At 53.2% G+C, this 15655-nt stretch overlaps 1 long non-coding RNA gene across 37 annotated transcripts in view; it reads left to right on the forward strand.

Annotated features, from left to right (window-relative positions):
• Positions 1–15655, forward strand: part of LOC115863234 (uncharacterized) — a 402728-nt gene that overhangs the window by 140395 nt on the left and 246678 nt on the right. For all 37 annotated transcript variants that reach the window (XR_009559459.2, XR_009559466.2, XR_009559461.2 and 34 more), the window contains one exon: positions 6306–6442. This is a non-coding gene — a long non-coding RNA (uncharacterized lncRNA). The remainder of the gene's footprint in view (positions 1–6305; positions 6443–15655) is intronic.

Below are 15655 nucleotides of genomic sequence, written 5' to 3' on the forward strand. Positions count from 1 at the left end.
CAGGTATGAAAAAGAGAGTTTGGGGTAGAAGGTCAGGAGGTGAAATGCTGCCATGCTTCAGGGAGAGCTGCCTGGTAAGGCTGACCCTCCCGAAGCCTCTTCCTCCCCCGGGTACCAATGCACCCTCTCTTTTGATGGGAGGATCTGCACGGAACTTTACAGTTTACAAAGCATTTTCACAGATATTATCTTCTTCCGTTGACACACGGGGTAGTGCTGTCAAGTGCTGTCTCCCCCATGCTTTCAGCTTTTGTGGGGAGCTTGGCTGGGAACCCGGGAATCTCGTGACTCTAGATCCTTTCTTCATGGGACAGAGGTGGGTCCTCACTCTCCCTCCTGGGGGAAGGGTAGGGTTTAGGAACTGTTTCCGGAGCTGGACTTCTGCACTCCCCACCAGCCTCTCCCCTGCGGAGGACTTGGGCACTGTTCCCACGTATCCCGTGCCTTTGTTTCTTGAGCTGTAACATGGCCATCCCAAGAGTCCCCACCCGCCTCCTGGGTGGAGGTAGGGCTGAGAGCACCGCCCAGTTCCTGGAACTGGAGTTGGAAAACTGGGAGAGGACTACTTTAGGTGGTGTTCCCACCTCGCTTTCACAGCAGCCCTGGAGTTCTGCTGTGAACGGCACGGGCTGGTCTCTTGGCCACCGGATCTTAGCAGCCTCAAGTGTAATGGGCTGGGCTGCTCCTTCTGGGTCTTTAATCATTCTGGTCCCTCCACCCCTGAAAATAGGAGGATGTGTAGTGAGTGACAGCTGTGTACAGCGACGCGGCATTGCACAGCGCGGAATGGCTCATACTCAGAGCAGGCTTACACAGGAACTGGGTTGATTTCCTTTCCTAACTTCGTATTAAAGAAATAAGTGAACAAACATTTTTGAAGAGGTAAGTCATTCACAGGACAAGACACAGAAGGGATAAAAGAGTTTTCATCGAAGACCCCTACCCCTTCTGTCCCCAGACCCAGTTTTCTCCTCGCTGATGACACTGATGTCCCCAGTGTGTTGGGTCTCCCCACACAGTTTGCGTTGCTGAAACTCCTTGAAAAGGAAGCTGTGTTTCTGTGAACGCATCTCAAAACAGGTGTCGAGCATCAAATGCGTACAGTGCTAGGGTGGCCCTGAGGGGAGAACGCAGGACGGGGAGCCTGGATCTCAGCCCCCTGTGGCTGCACTGGAACCTCAGCATTATGGGGCCTGGGGCCTCGGCTTCAGGGGCAGGGCTGGGCTTGGTGCTGGGTGCTCCCTGGCCTGGAGTGCCTGCCTCCCTGCTGCCTGTGGAAATCCTGTGGCTGCAGCTCGGGCGCAAATCCCAGCTCACTCGTGCTCCAGATTAAACCCTGGGCAGGGGGCTGTCTCCAGCCTCAGTTTCCTGCAGTGTGGAAGGGGAATAACGGTAGAATCTGCCTGGAGGGTTCTTGGGGGAATCAAATGACTCGAGATGCAGACAGCTCTCATGTCACTGCCTGGCACGTAGCGAAAGCCAGCCTTGGCTGCTGTGGTCCATGCTGCCTCTCCCTTCCTCCAGGGTGCCCCCCGCCCCCCGCTGCGGGGCAAGGATGTGGGCCCCCCAAGCCTGGCCCTGGGGCGAGAAGTAGCCCTCATCTGTCTTTCTTTTTCTTGGCAGGAGGGGTGGCAGTTCAAATTCAACTTCAGCCTTATCCTTTGTAGCATTCTACACAAGAAATCATAACATTTAGACGTCAGGTGACTGGATTTTGGTGGGAAAGGCTTACGGTTTGCGCCTGCAAGGACGGTCTGTACTAGACCTTTAGGCCTGTTACCACCCTCCTGCGCACCCCCCTACCCCCAGCTCTTGGGCATCCTTTACTTGGGTATGAGTTCAGACCGGCAGAAAAAATGACAACGATGATACGAGAACTACCGTACACCCAGATTCACAGATTGTTAACTCTCTCTGCACCCCGCCCCCTGCACACACGCGCGCACACACACACACACACACGCACACAATTTTTCTTCTGAACCATTTCAGGGTAAATTGCAGACATTGCCCTTTTATCCCTAAACGTTCTGCGTGTGTTTCCTAAGAACAAGGACATTCTCTTACACAACCACAGTGTAATGATCAAATGCTGGAAATTTAGCATTGCTACAACTGTATTATCTAGTCCACAGGCCATGCACAGTTTCATCAGTTGCTCCAATAACAGTCCTTTAGGACTGTTTTTTTCTGATTCCAGGTCAGCACTGTGCTTAGTGGCCATGTCTCTTCAGCCTCCTTTTATCCTAGAGCAGTTCCTCGGCTGTTTTTGACCTTGACATTTTGGAAGAGTCCAGACCAGTCGCTTTGTAGAATGCCCCTCAGTTGGGGTCAGGGCCTTCATCCTTGAAAGCTCATACTGTCCCCCTTGCTTTGCTACGTGTGCCCCTGTAATCCTTGCTGGTGCCACGTGGCTGGTCCATCTTTTGTAGATGAGGAAACTGAGGCATAGGGAGGCCAAGTGACTGGTCCCTGGTCACATTCCCAGGAAGTGGCAGAGGTGGGATTCAAATCCAGGACTGTCAGTCTGCCTGCTAGGCAACAGGAATAATGACAGCGATTAGACACTGAGAATAACAAAAGTGTTAAGCATTTACCCTGAGCCACACATCGCGTTGTACTTTCTACGTACATTGCTGTGGTCCCCACCCCAGTCTCGGAAGGTAGCTGCTCTCACCAGCCCTGATTTACAGATGATGATCAGAGAGGTTAAGTAGACTGCCCAGGGTGCACGGGTGCGGACTGGTGGGAACTAGCTCTGACCCAGGCAGCCTGTGTTCTGAGTCCGCATGCGTTGCCTCTGCGCTCTGACCTGCTGGATCTCATAGAACCCGGGGCAAGCGTGTGAGCCAGGCTGGGGCCTTCACCAGCTTTGCCCCTCCAGGAGAGTCACAGCAGTACCTGTGTTTATGTCCTTTTCCGGGGCCTTCTCCGGGGGGAACAGACACATCCCAAGGCCAGGGCCTACTCTCGGGGGCTTCCTGGGGGAAACTGTCCTGTCCTCTGTTCCTGTAGGCACTGCAGCCCACCACTATGGTCCGTTTGCTGTGAACGGGTGGCATTTTGATGATTTCCAGGTCAGGAGTCCCCGTGCGGTCGCTTGTTTCATGGCTGGCTCACTCTTTCCTGCCAAGCAGCCCGGGGCCCTGTATGGGGTGGCTGGTCCTGGCTGCCATCAGTGTGCCCAGGTGGCCCTGCTGCCCAGGCGGCATCCATGTGGCGTCTGGGCCGGCTGCCCAGTGACATGGTGGCCTTGCTCACAGCAGAGCTGGCGATTAATCACTGGTGCTGTATGTCACACTCTGTGCCCCTTACCTTCTCGTTGGAGAAAGGAAGATGGTACAGCCCGATTTTTCAGGTGGTAGAAAGGAGTAGATGCTCTGGAACTGTGACACGCTTGAAATGCTATAGGCAGAGCAAGGAAGGTCCCGGCCAGGGGGCTGGTGTCTGGGCCCCCATCCGCCTCTCGCTTCCTTGGGACCTTGGGGGTCACGGGTCTGCCCATCATGGGCACTCAGGCTCCCTGTCCATCAGAGCACAGTGCTGGGCCCCAGCAGTGATCTCCCTCCGTCCCGGGAGACATCAGGGAAGTACTGTCAGCATCCCTATGAAAGCCCGTGGCCCCCTTGGTTCAGGTTCAAGTGTAGAGTATCTCTGAGAGCCACAGAGCAGGTGGAAGTCTGTCCTTTGGACAGCGTGTCAGGCAGGAAGGTCTAGGAGCAGCAGCCCCTTCTCCCTTCAGGCCCAGGCCCCGGGCACATGCTACCTGCTGGGCGTCGTCCTGCCGCCCCGCTTCCTCTTCTGCTGCACTTGCCAGATTCCTGGGAGGAGCAGCCGTGCGCGTCCTGTCACCCTGTGCCCGGCCAGTCTCCCTTCTCCCTGGCTTGTCTCTCTACGTGACCGCACGGCCTGTCAGGCTCCGTGTGTTGAGGCAGGGCTGTGACCTTCCCACTCGCACCCTGGCCAGCCCAGGCCGCCCTCCCCTCCCCGTGCTTTGGCCTCGCGCCTCTCTCTGGCTGGGCCGACCCCTGGGAGAAAGTTAGAAATTTTAGCTCCCTAATTTCCATGGAACATTGCTCCGTGCATATGGTTTAAAACATTAATTAAAAACATTAATCAGTCTGGCTGCCTTGGAGAGAGGCTCTTTTTCTGTAGGAGCTGACCTTCTGGTTCCTGTAGGCTCCTTACAAGGAGAAGGGGTGTAGGGATGAGCCTGCACACCAGTTCATACCTGTGACCTGACCTCTGGGGTCCTGGTAGGTGCTCATTGAGGCCGGGAGGATATTACATTTCCCTAGTACTCAGAGTTTACAGAGCCGCTCTTGTGTGCACTATCTCACTTAATCCTGGCAGCACATCTGGGAGATGGGGTAAGTGTCATAATCCATTCCATTTCACAGATGAATAAACTGAGACGTGAGAGCCACAGCCAGGCCTGGAGCTGAGTAGCTGTGACGCAGACCTCAGCTTTTAGTGCTGTTTGCGTTGGCTTCGCTGGTTCCCTTAGCCCCCCGTGTACTGAGGCCTTGCACTGAACAAGTCATGGTGGTGAGACAGGAAGAGGGGAGACCTTGTTTTCCCCCCCTTATTGGGAGGAGACGAAGAATTTAGGGCCCGGGCATTTACTTAAGTGCGGTACTAATGACAGCTGACGTTTCTAAGTGTTCGTAAGGCACCAGGCCAAGAGCTAAGCTCTGCGGAGATTCTCACCTCACACTAAGAACAAACCTTTAAGATGAGAAACTGAGGCTCAGAGAGCTGAAGTCGCTCGCGCAGGCTCCTCAAAGGACCTTTTCAGTCGCAGAACTGGGATGCCAAGCCAGGCACTCTGACAAGAGCCTATAGTCAACCAGGAAGCTGGGCTGCTGCCTTTTTTGGGTAATGAAGCGAATGCATTTCGACAATGAGGCAAAAAGTGCTTTCCTGGTCAAAATGTCTGAGAAGCGTGGGAGGCTGCCCACAGAGGGAGCGTGGATGTGCTGAGGGTGGCATCTTTCTCAGCGCATGGCTAGTCCAGGGGGCTTCTCTGAGGGAGGGGGGATTTGCCCTCTCCTGCTGGGAACTGGGACTCGGATGGATTAAACCAGCGCTTGATGGGAGCAGACAGGAACTCTCTGGGGCTTGCAGAGCTCTTGTAGGTCGGTCCGTGATGCTAACGCATCCAAGGGAGGAATGTGACAATCAGAAGTCTTCAGAGAGGCGAACCGGGGCCAAGTTTTTTTTCCTGGAGGAGAGAGAGGGAATTGATGGTGGGGAATCCGAACTGTCTGGCTTCCTCTCTCTCAGCTGAGCGAGCAGCCTGTGTGCTGCTCTGCTTCTTCCCAGACTTGAGGGCAAATTCCCCTTCAGAACTTGTCAGCCTTCTGTCTCCCGAGTCTGTGCTCACTGAGCCTCATCTCCTTGACGATCTGGCAGCCACGATGCTGGGAGATTTTGCGGGGATTGGGGGAGGCAGGAGGGAGGTCTGGAAGGGGAAAGGATCACCCCATTGTAAATGTGACAGTGTGGCTTTCTGTGGGTGCGGCACCGCCCCTTGAAGGAGAGGAGAGGGTCCGTGTCTGCGCCCACCCAGCTGAGCGTTCAGCCCTGCTTCCGGGGATTTTAGGAGGTCCTCCCAGAACTGGTAAACCAGGGGCGGCCCCCGGGTCCCATTCCCCACACTCCACCCTTTTGGCCTCTCCACGTAAGCCATCTCCATTAGCAGTTAGGATAAGAATCTCTGGCGAGGCTACGTTTTTGGTTTCCTGAGTAACGCATGGTGTCCACTGATCCCATGTTACTACATGACAGTGTTGAGGGCAGATGAAGCTTACAACCAAGTGACTCTGATGCAGCTCCCATGATTCACGTACTCCCCACCGTCCCTAGAATGGGTTGGGCTTCCAGGGACTGGCCATTCTCAGAATTAAGTTGTTGGGTATGTTTCTCCTTCCCCTCTACCCAGAATTCCTGGAATCAGATGAATGAAAAAGCTTTAGCGGGGAAGGAAGGGGGCCATGATTGATGGAGGGGGGGCTTGGGAGTCAGGAACACCTGACCCTCTGTGGCCTGGCTGCTTACGTGACTTCTGAAATACGTGGCTGCCAAGACCGATCTCGTAGGGTCAAGTGGCTTCATGTGGTCAAATGTCCAACACAGTGCTTGGCACATAATAGCTACTCAATAAATGCCTGCTCTTCAGATGCTTCTCGTTTAGCATAGAGTAAATATGCACTTCTTATTTTTTAAATGAATGAAATCTCTCATTACCAAATTCATTCATGTGAGCAGTGACACTAATATTCCCTTTTCTTGTATGTTTCTAGCATCCTGCTCCACCTGGGATTTAGGTGCCTTTAATCTGACAAAAAAAGAATACGTATCCATTCAGTACTCCAGAGGGACTTGAAAACTGTTCTTCCCTGAACTCAAGCTGGACTATCATGGGATGTGAAGAATCGAGGTAAGGGATTTTCTCCTCTTGAGCCTTATGGAACCAAAGATGGCTGTTGGAATTGGTGATCTCTCACAACACAGCTTGGGGTGTGGTTTTTGACTGCTCGGCCCAGCTTCCTGTGCTTGGGAAGCTGGCTTTCCATAACCCTGATACACAGGACCCGGTTCTCAGTGCCTGGACCTTGTGCCGGGGGGGCGATCCCTCTGTCCCCAGCTGAGGAAGGAGTCCACCATCTCCTAGGTGGCTGCACCACACTTTCCCCCCTGGCAGAAGGTGGGGATGGTCCAGCCGTCCTGCTGAGGTGCGTGGAGCCCACGCTGGGGAGAGGATGGCTGAGTTTGCTGGGATTACGTGATCAGGTCAGCAGGCCTTCGGGGGCATCCAGAAGTGACCTCTTCCTCTCTCCCTGCCTGCTTGCACTGCGCGCGCCAGCTGCCACGTCTCAGGCTGCTTGGGGTAAAGGGTGAGAGGTTAAAACTGACGGCTTTAGGCAAACCCCGGTTTTCCTGGTTTTGCTACTTGCCTCGGCCTCTCCCCAGGCCTCAGTTTCCTCATTTGTAAAATTGGGGTCCTATGAGTGCCCCAGGAGGATGTTATGGGTGCTGAGTGAGATGGTGGAGATAAAGAGTTTACCATTCTGCCTTTCACGGTGGAGGAAATGCTCCCAAACGGAAGAGGGTTTTGTTTGTTTGTTTGTTTTCAATGCATTAGTTACACCATTTAGAGGTCCTGCCATGCAGCAGGCTCTTTCCCAGTCCTTGCTCTGCTGTTCTCTCTGCCTCTCACCTGCCACCAAGTCTGCCTGGGAAACGGCTTGTGAATCACCTTCGGTCGTGCACAGCCCCCTCCACCTGAGCAGAGTTGATTCCTCCCCACACTGGGCTGTAGCCGGCCGTTGAAGGCATGGCTTTATGTGCCATGTGACTTCTCCTGCCCTCCCCTGCCCGTCCCCCTACTCGTCCCCCCCGGTCACTGGTGAGTTTGTTTAGAGCAAGGACTCTTAACACCCCAGCGTTGGGCCTCCCACTGTGGACATTGAAAGAACAAATGAATGAGTCATTGAAAAAGAGGGCATAGAGAGAAAAAGCCAGAGTGGGAACCAAAGGGAGAAAGTTGCTGAAGATTTAGAGCAAAGAGTGAGGTCGGTCACATTTTCTTTTTCTTCAGCAAGGTGTTGAGATGATAAGTAACATGATGGAAAAAGGAAAAATGAGTCCTACCACACACTGGAAAGCTCTTCGAGGGTGGAAACTTGGGTGAGAAAGTGTGAGCTGGTGAGAAGCCAGTTAGGGAGGTAGGACTGAGGACGCGGCCGAGGGTCGTGCTGATGTGCTCCTGCCCGTGTTGACGTGACCCACAGAGACGGAGGGCACGAGGCCTTGCCCTTCGGTCAACGTGGCGGCCGGCCCTGGCGCACAGAGGGTTCTCCAGATTCACCAGGCATCTGGGAGGCCTGGGGAGGGTCCCTTGTCCATTCCGAGAGGCTTCCGGGAGAGGGTGCTGCCCCTTGAGACTCTTGGAAGATGGCGTATGAAGAAGACCTACCAGGAGCTGAGCTGACGAGCCTCTCCGTCCTCGGGCGCTCAGCAGCCCTGCACGCTCACGTTCGCCGTTCGCTTTCATTTCACCATCTGCTTACTTGCTGATTCTGGTGTCAGGAGGCAGCCGCAGTGAGCGCAGCTCTCAGGCCATCCTGTGAAAGTGCTGCATGCCTTTCTTGGGCCCTCGAGCGCTCAACCAGTCCTTGAGTTTTGTTTCAGAAGCCCACGCTCCCGGTCCAGGCCATGAGCTTGGGGCGCAGGAGTGCGTACGTGGACGTGCAGTCACCTGTTCTGGGATTCCCTCCCTCCCGGTATAGCACCTGCAGGGCTGGAGCGAGCTGTTCCCGCGTCCGGGAAGACGGCAGATAGCAGTCCAGTCACTGGGGCGGAGAATCTGAAAGCTGGAAGAACCGTTCTGTTGATGGAGGAAAGCCTTGGCAGGTCTGTCTGGGGCTACTGGGAGAGGAAGTTCCCTAGAATTCAGCTGCTGGGAGCAGACAGAGCAGGAGTAGACGCCGGGAATCCGAGGCTCGCAGACCTGAAGGCGTCCCCGGTCAGGGCTGCTCTGTCCGAGGGGCTCTGAGAAAAGCCCAAACATCTGTGCTTGCGCCTGTGGTGCTACGTGTTCTAAAGGCACTGCTCTCCCACTGGGAGCCCGTCTGCCCTCATCCTGCCTAGAAATCAGCTCACCTGGGCTGCACGCCAACAGCAGGCCTCCACACCCTTCCCATCCCTGGGACTGTTTGCACTGTTCCTGCCGTAACCGGGACTTCACCCCAGTTGCACTTCCCTCTACCCGCTGTGACCCCGGGCAAGTCCGTTATAGCTCTCCACGCCTCTTTTTCTCAGCTGCAGAACCTGGCCTGAGGAGATGCTCAGCGAGAGGGAGCCCTTGTTATCTGCTTCTCTCCCACCTCCTTACTTGTCTGGCTCCTGACTGTGTTAATTCTGTCGCATCCCGGCCCCTCCTCGCACCTGCGCGCAGCGTTGCCTTCTTCCCTTTGACGCTCACCTTGCCTTTTTGGACTCCTCTCCTGGGCCCGCCTCCCTCTGGGAGCATCTCTTGGGTCCTGCCTGATACTCCCAAGCCAGCCCTCTCTAGCCTTTGGTGAGAGGGTGTCTGAAGGCACCTGCCTGCCTGTCCTCAGACACGAGCCAGCCCTGGTCTTTGGCCACGGGCTACGTGTGTCAAGGTTGCTTCCTTTATTCAGTGTCCGGAGTGTTTGCTGAAAGAATTCCCGACCCACTCGGAACTCTACCCTTGAAACAGAAACGGATTCTCAAAACACCTCTGCTACTGGCCCATTTTACTATTACTGTTTCTTGTGGTTTCATATTGAGGTTTTTGGCTCATTGCATCTGACCTGGAGTTTATTTTTAGTAGTGAAGACAGAGTTCAATTAATGTAAAAACATGAGGGCAAATGCAGAGGAGGGATTCAGAAGTCTAGGGGAAAATGTGCCTAGTTTTGCTTCTTCTGATAACTTCTGTCACACCAGCAGACGCCGAGCTTTCTCGACGGTGCCCGCGATGGGCTTTGCAGAGGCTGGGAGTCCGAGCCACCCCCGGAAAGCGAATGCGTTTCTGGGTCTCTTTCAGTCCAATTTACCCAGCAGCTGGCCGCACAGATGAGTACCCACTGCAGTTATCATGGCGGGTGATAGTTATTACAATCAATATTAAAGGCCAGGCTTTGGAACCTTCAGTTCTTATCTCCCCCGTGGCTTCGGGTTCCTTCTGTCTCCGGAAGAAGCGTCCACCTTGTTTGAACACCAGCTCTTCTCCCTGGATTGGGAATGTTTGGAGAACAGGCTCTGGGTCTTGCTGTCTCTTTCGCCCCAGCTTTTGGCACCGTGACAGGCGTCCAGGACGTGCTTGGGGAACGTTTTCTTGGACTGCCTGCACTTTTGGACCCTGAGTTGGGGTTAGAAAGTCAGAAATCATGCACACAATGCCCTTTCGTCAAGGGCTCCCGGGTCTGTTCTGGGATTTTGGGGAAACTGAGCACTGTGTGCTTAGGACTTTAGAGTTTCTAAAAGTTCTTTTTCGTTCTTCCGTCCTGCTTTTATCCCTTGGCTGTTTACGGAGAACCTGCACTGTGCCGCTCTGCAGGGTACCTGCAAGGAAGGAGGGACGCACCACTGTTCTGGCCCCGAAGGCAATCCGGAGACGGAGGCTGGCTTTATGGACTCCCGTTATGGACTATATTTTCGTGTCCCCCCCCCCCACCAAAGTCAGATGTAGAAACCCTAATCCCCAGTGTAATGGTGTCAGGAGGTGGGGCCCTTGGGAGGTGGCCGGGTCTTAAGGGTGGAGCTCTCAGGATGGGATTGATGCCCTATAAGAAGAGGCACGGGAGAGTAACGTCTCTCTCTGCTCTCTGAGATGTGCAGACACAGCCAGAAGACAGCCTTCTGCAAACCAGGAACTGAGTGAGCTTTACCTTGATCTTGGACTGCCAGCCCCCGGAACTGTGAGGAATAAATTTCCATTGTTTAAGCCACCCAGTCTGTGATATCTTGTTATAGCAGCCTGAGCAGAATAGGACTCCTGTATTTCACAGACGGATGAGTTGGAGACTCAGAGCAGTTGTGCTGCCGGGAGCTCCCTGCTAGTTGGTGGTGGACCTCACAGATGAGCGTGGCTCTTCTGAATCCAGGCACCTGAACCTGCTCCCCCGCTACCTGCCGCGTGATCCGCAGGCGTGTCTGGACTTTCTCTTGGCTGCCCCTCTCTGCTCCGTCATCTGTTTCTCTCCCCTCCCCTCCCCTCTGCTCTTCTCTCTTTTTCTCTGCTGTCTCCCTTTCCCCCTCTCCCAGTTCTTGTTTCTTCTGAAGATGAAGATCTTTCTCTCTGTGGTGCCTTTTGGGGGAAGGTACCTGATGATAATGGCGTTGTGCTTGAGCTCGTCCCGCCTGGGGTGGTGTCTGTCTCACTGAATCCACTTCCCCAGCGCCTACTGTGGGGACTGGCGTGATGTAGCAACTCCCTCCGTCCCTCCCTGCCCGCTTCCACTGTCCACTGTGAGCTAGGTGTTGCACCCAGCCGTGGGACGCAACAGACTAGGTAAAAAACGCCCTGGGGGAGACACAGTATATCCGAACAACTGTTGTTTGCGCAGCGTCATGGGCCGGATGTTTGGACACCCTCCAAATCCCCAGCTTCATATGCTGAGAGTCCTAACCCTGAGTGTGGCTGTACTGGAATTAAGGGAGTAATTAGGTTAAATGAGGTCATGAGGGTGGAGCCCTGCTCTGATAGGAGAGCTCAGTGGAGACCTCCCTCTCCCTCTGTCTCTGCCACGTGAGGACACGGCGGGAAGGTGGCTGTTCGCAAGCCAGGGAGAGAGCTCTCAAATCTCGAGACCCTCGATCTCGGACTTCTGTGCTCCAGAACTGCGAGAACAAACGTCTGTTGTGTGAGCCACGAAGCCTCTGGTGTTCCGTTATGGCAGCCCGAGCTGACCAAGACGCACGGTGGATGCACGCCTCAGGCCATGGGCTGCAGGGTAGTTTGGTTGCCTTGGTCCCAAAGCCTCTCTGGTGGTGTCGAGCCGCGGCTCATGCCTATGAGGTTTCCCAGTCCCATCTCTAAAACCAGGAGCCCAAACCGAGCTCGCTTGTCCTGCTCTGTCTGTATCCGGACGTTCAGGGTTTCCCTAAGCTGGGCCCAATTCTATGTGTTCACTCTTCTTCCTTGCTCAGGTGTACTTAGGTGTGTACTGAACTCTACTGCGGTTGCAGCGTCAGGCTCCTGGAAGCAGCAGCAGCTCTGGACTCCTGGTCTTGCGCTTGTGATCCACTGGGCTGCCTCCCTTTTAAGATGCTCTCCCCGTGTTACAGGAGATTGTTCATTTCGTTAGTCGTTTGTGCATTCTATTGGCCAATCGGTTTGCCTCTTGAAGTACTAAGCACTGGGTATTCTAACAGCTCCTATTACGCACCACTAATGACGTTCTGTCCTTATAGGAGTAGCAGTGGTGCGTATGTGGTATGATGAAGGTTCTGCTACTAATACTACCGGTAATAATAGTAAAAAGAATAATAGCTCAAATGTATTATTCATAGTGTTCCCGACACTTTACATATATTATCTCATTTGCTTTTCAGAGCATATGAGGAAATGGGGATTAACTAATATGCCTAAGATGGCAACTGGAGGTGTCTCCCCACGGGATGGATGTGAAGCACACGCTAGTGCTATGTGCTTTTGCATAATTTCAAGCTTTCTCTTTTTTTAACTCGAGCCTAACGTTTAGAAGCTTTTACTAATGAGAGGACTCTTTGCTAAATTGATGTAAGCGCTACACATCACCAATAACTCCGTCCTGGTGTGTCTCTCCGTGCCTTTTGCCGTAGCCCTCAGACGCCTCCTGTTCCTTCCAGGAGACCTCCCAGCGTGGGCTCTAGGTTTTCTCCAGGTTTCACCCATCCTTTTCTGCTCCCCTGGGACCCAGGTTTACCTGGCGGAACTGGACAAAATGTGAGACCCAGCAGGTTTTGTTTTTTTTTTTAATTTTATTTATTTATTTTTGGCTGCATTGGGTCTTTGTTCCTGTGCGCGGGCTTTCTCTACTTGTGGCGAGCGGGGGCTACTCTTCGTTGTGGTGCGTGGGCTTCCCATCGCAGTGGCTTCTCTTGTTGCGGAGCACGGGCTCTAGGCATGCGGGCTTTAGTAGTTGTGGCTCGTGGGCTCAGTAGTTGTGGCTCGTGGGCTCTAGAGCACAGGCTCAGTAGTTGTGGTGCACGGGCTTAGTTGCTCTGCAGCATGAGGGATCTTCCCGGACCAGGGCTCGAACCCGTGTCCCCTGCATTGGCAGGCAGATTCTTAACCACTGCGCCACCAGGGAAGCCCCCAGACCCAGCAGGTTTTATCCCTGGTTTGTAATGGAGTGAACAGCAGAGCTCCACACAGCAGTCTAGTGGCCTGGCTTCTTCTGGGATGTGGGTGGCTTTCAGAAAGCCTGAGCTGCCAAGCCTCCAGGTCCTCCTTGCTGCTCTCAGTGATGCCTGGTCTGCTGGGAATTCACTCTTTGGCCCCCAGCCATTTTCTCTCCAGTTCTGTCCCTTTCCTGGAGCTCGTTGTAATGGGTGCCTTTATGAAGAAAGTACCCATCGTGGGATGCAAGGCATCTGGAGGATGTTTTTTTTCTCCCTCCAAAGATGAAACCTTAAGACTGAGGGATCCACCCTCAGTCTTGTAGGCCAAGCATCCTACAATGTCTGGCCGCAAGGACTCAGAGGGGCATTCTTCTGCTGTTGCAAAGCAGAGGCACCTGGCTTCATCCCCGTGGGAAATCAGAAGTGGGAGGGCCTTTAAAAAATGTTGGCTTAAGGAAAAGTTTCATCAAAATAGAAACGAAAACGCCGATCGAAAGCGTCACCCTCCCTGAGCTGGCCTCTTCCCTGAGTATCAGCACCGCCCCTGCTGGAGTGGCCGGGAATTGGGAAAGCCACCGGCCATGGGGGGCGAGGTGGGGGGAGGGCTGCTGCACAGGGAGCAGAAAGGAGATGCGTGCCCAGATCTCTCTGCTTTGCCACCTGCCAGCCCCTTGCCAGCTGGGATTCAGGCTCTAGGTGCTTTTGAGCCTTGGTTTCTTGCTCTGAGGACCAAATGACACGGTTGTCTGTGACTCCTCGAGTCACCGAAGATGCTCCACCCACGGGCGCTGCGCTGAGGAACTCATCGGTCATTTGCTTCCAGGCTTTGAACCTCATTTTCCTCAGCTCTCATTGAAAGCAGCGTGCCGGCCGGCTGCCCTGGTCTGTCAGTCCCTCCCAGCTTACACATTTCACATCCGCGCCACTTGCCTTTTCGGGATTGATAGAATGTTTTCAGAGTTTAATGGGAACCGTATACAGCAGCCATCAGGAGGGGCAGAAATGGAAGGAAATAGTCCAGGTGTCATAATTTTTCCACTCCCCCGCACACTTCCATCACACATGTTTGAAAACAAACCTTATTTTCAGAACAGTTTCTGATTTTACTGAAAAACTGTGAAGATAGTTCGCAATTTTGAACTGTCTTCAAAGTATGTGGGAGGATCCCATATATCCCACATCCAGTTCTCCCTACTGCTCACTTCTTACATTAGTGTGGCACAGCTGTTACAAGTAGTGATCAACATGGGTGCATAATTATTATCGACTACAGCTTATACATTGTTTTTTAGGTTTCCTTAATGTTTCCCTGATGTCCTTTTTCCGTTCCACCATCCCGTCCAGGATACTGTGTTCCATTAAGTTGTCATGTCTCCTTAGGCTCCTCTTGGCTGTGAAGGTTTCTCAGACTTCCCTTGTTTTCGATGACCTTGATGGTTTTGAGGAGTACAGGTCGGGGATTATATAGATTGTCCCTTTATTAGGATTTGTCTGATGTTTTTCTCATCATTAGTCTGAGATGATGCATCTTAGGAGGAAGACTGCAGACGTAAAGTAACCCTGACCGCCTGGCTACGCTACTGTTCGTTAGATTTCTCCACCATGAAAATGCCTGCCTCCGCCCCATTTCCTCACCGTACTTGGAAGGATGTCACACCTCTGGAGTTGGGCGTTTTGCCCCCCCCTTGATGCGAAGTATTGACACAAATTGTTTGGAATTCTCCTTGGGAGATTTGTCTCTTCTCCCCCATTTCTTTATATCCATACGGACTCGTGGATATTTTTATAGACTTTGGATTCTAGTTCAACATGACTTTATGTTGCTCATAAAGCAACATTGAGCCACGTTCTGTTGCTCAAGTTCTTTCAGCTTTGGCCGTTGGGAGCTCTTTCAGTTGGCTCCTGGGTCCTTTTGATATACAACCATCATCGTTGCCGGGCGGCGGGGAGGGTGTTGTTTTTTCCCTTTTTTTTTGAGCGTTTCCTTCCTTTCTGGCATGACAAGGTGCTCCGGGCTCATCTTGTATATTTCCTGCCCCCAGACCTAGAATCAGCCATTTCTCCAAGGAGGCCTGGTTTGCTTTATTGGAACATGGCATTAGAAACCAACGTATGGGTGTGAGATGTGTTCACTGCTACTGGGGCATCACTGCTTCTAAGTCTTCTCAGCCAACAGAGCAATGAAATACGTGTGAGTGTCCTAACCCACGTGTATACACATGTGTCTAATCGTTTCCATAGGTATCCATCGTATCTCTGTTAAACTAACCATGAATTCATACTGATGTTCCAACTCTAATCCATTACTACTCCATACACTTTTGAACAAACATTTTTTTGCCCATGTTGGTCGGCAAGAGGAAGTACTGAATGGTAAGTTCTAAAAGTCCCCATGGGCAGAGAGCAGTGGGATGAGAACACTGGACTTTTCCCTGTGGACAGTGTAGTCTCGTGAGCAGAAGTCAAGAGTTGGACACAGTTGGACAGAAACTCAGAAACACGTGCCGCCCAGAATGCTTGCAGACCAGAACGCTGTCACACTCGCAGGCCTTGTGTGCCTTTTGTCCTCCTGGGAAGCCTGTCCTGTCCTCCCTCCCCTCCCACGTTATCCCCACACTATACCCTCTCCCCACGCACACTCCTAGAGTCCCCTGGGCTTACCCCATCAGAAATATACCCACTTAAAACAAATTCTTTGCCTGTCTGCTGCTCCCAAGTAGACCGCGTCCTTGAGGGAAGCACTGCGCCTCGCAGGCAGTGCCTTGCACAGTCTCCCAAAGCCAAAGCCAGGTCCGTCC

Source organism: Globicephala melas, chromosome 17, assembly GCF_963455315.2.
Source record: "Globicephala melas chromosome 17, mGloMel1.2, whole genome shotgun sequence".
Taxonomy (NCBI): domain Eukaryota; kingdom Metazoa; phylum Chordata; class Mammalia; order Artiodactyla; family Delphinidae; genus Globicephala; species Globicephala melas.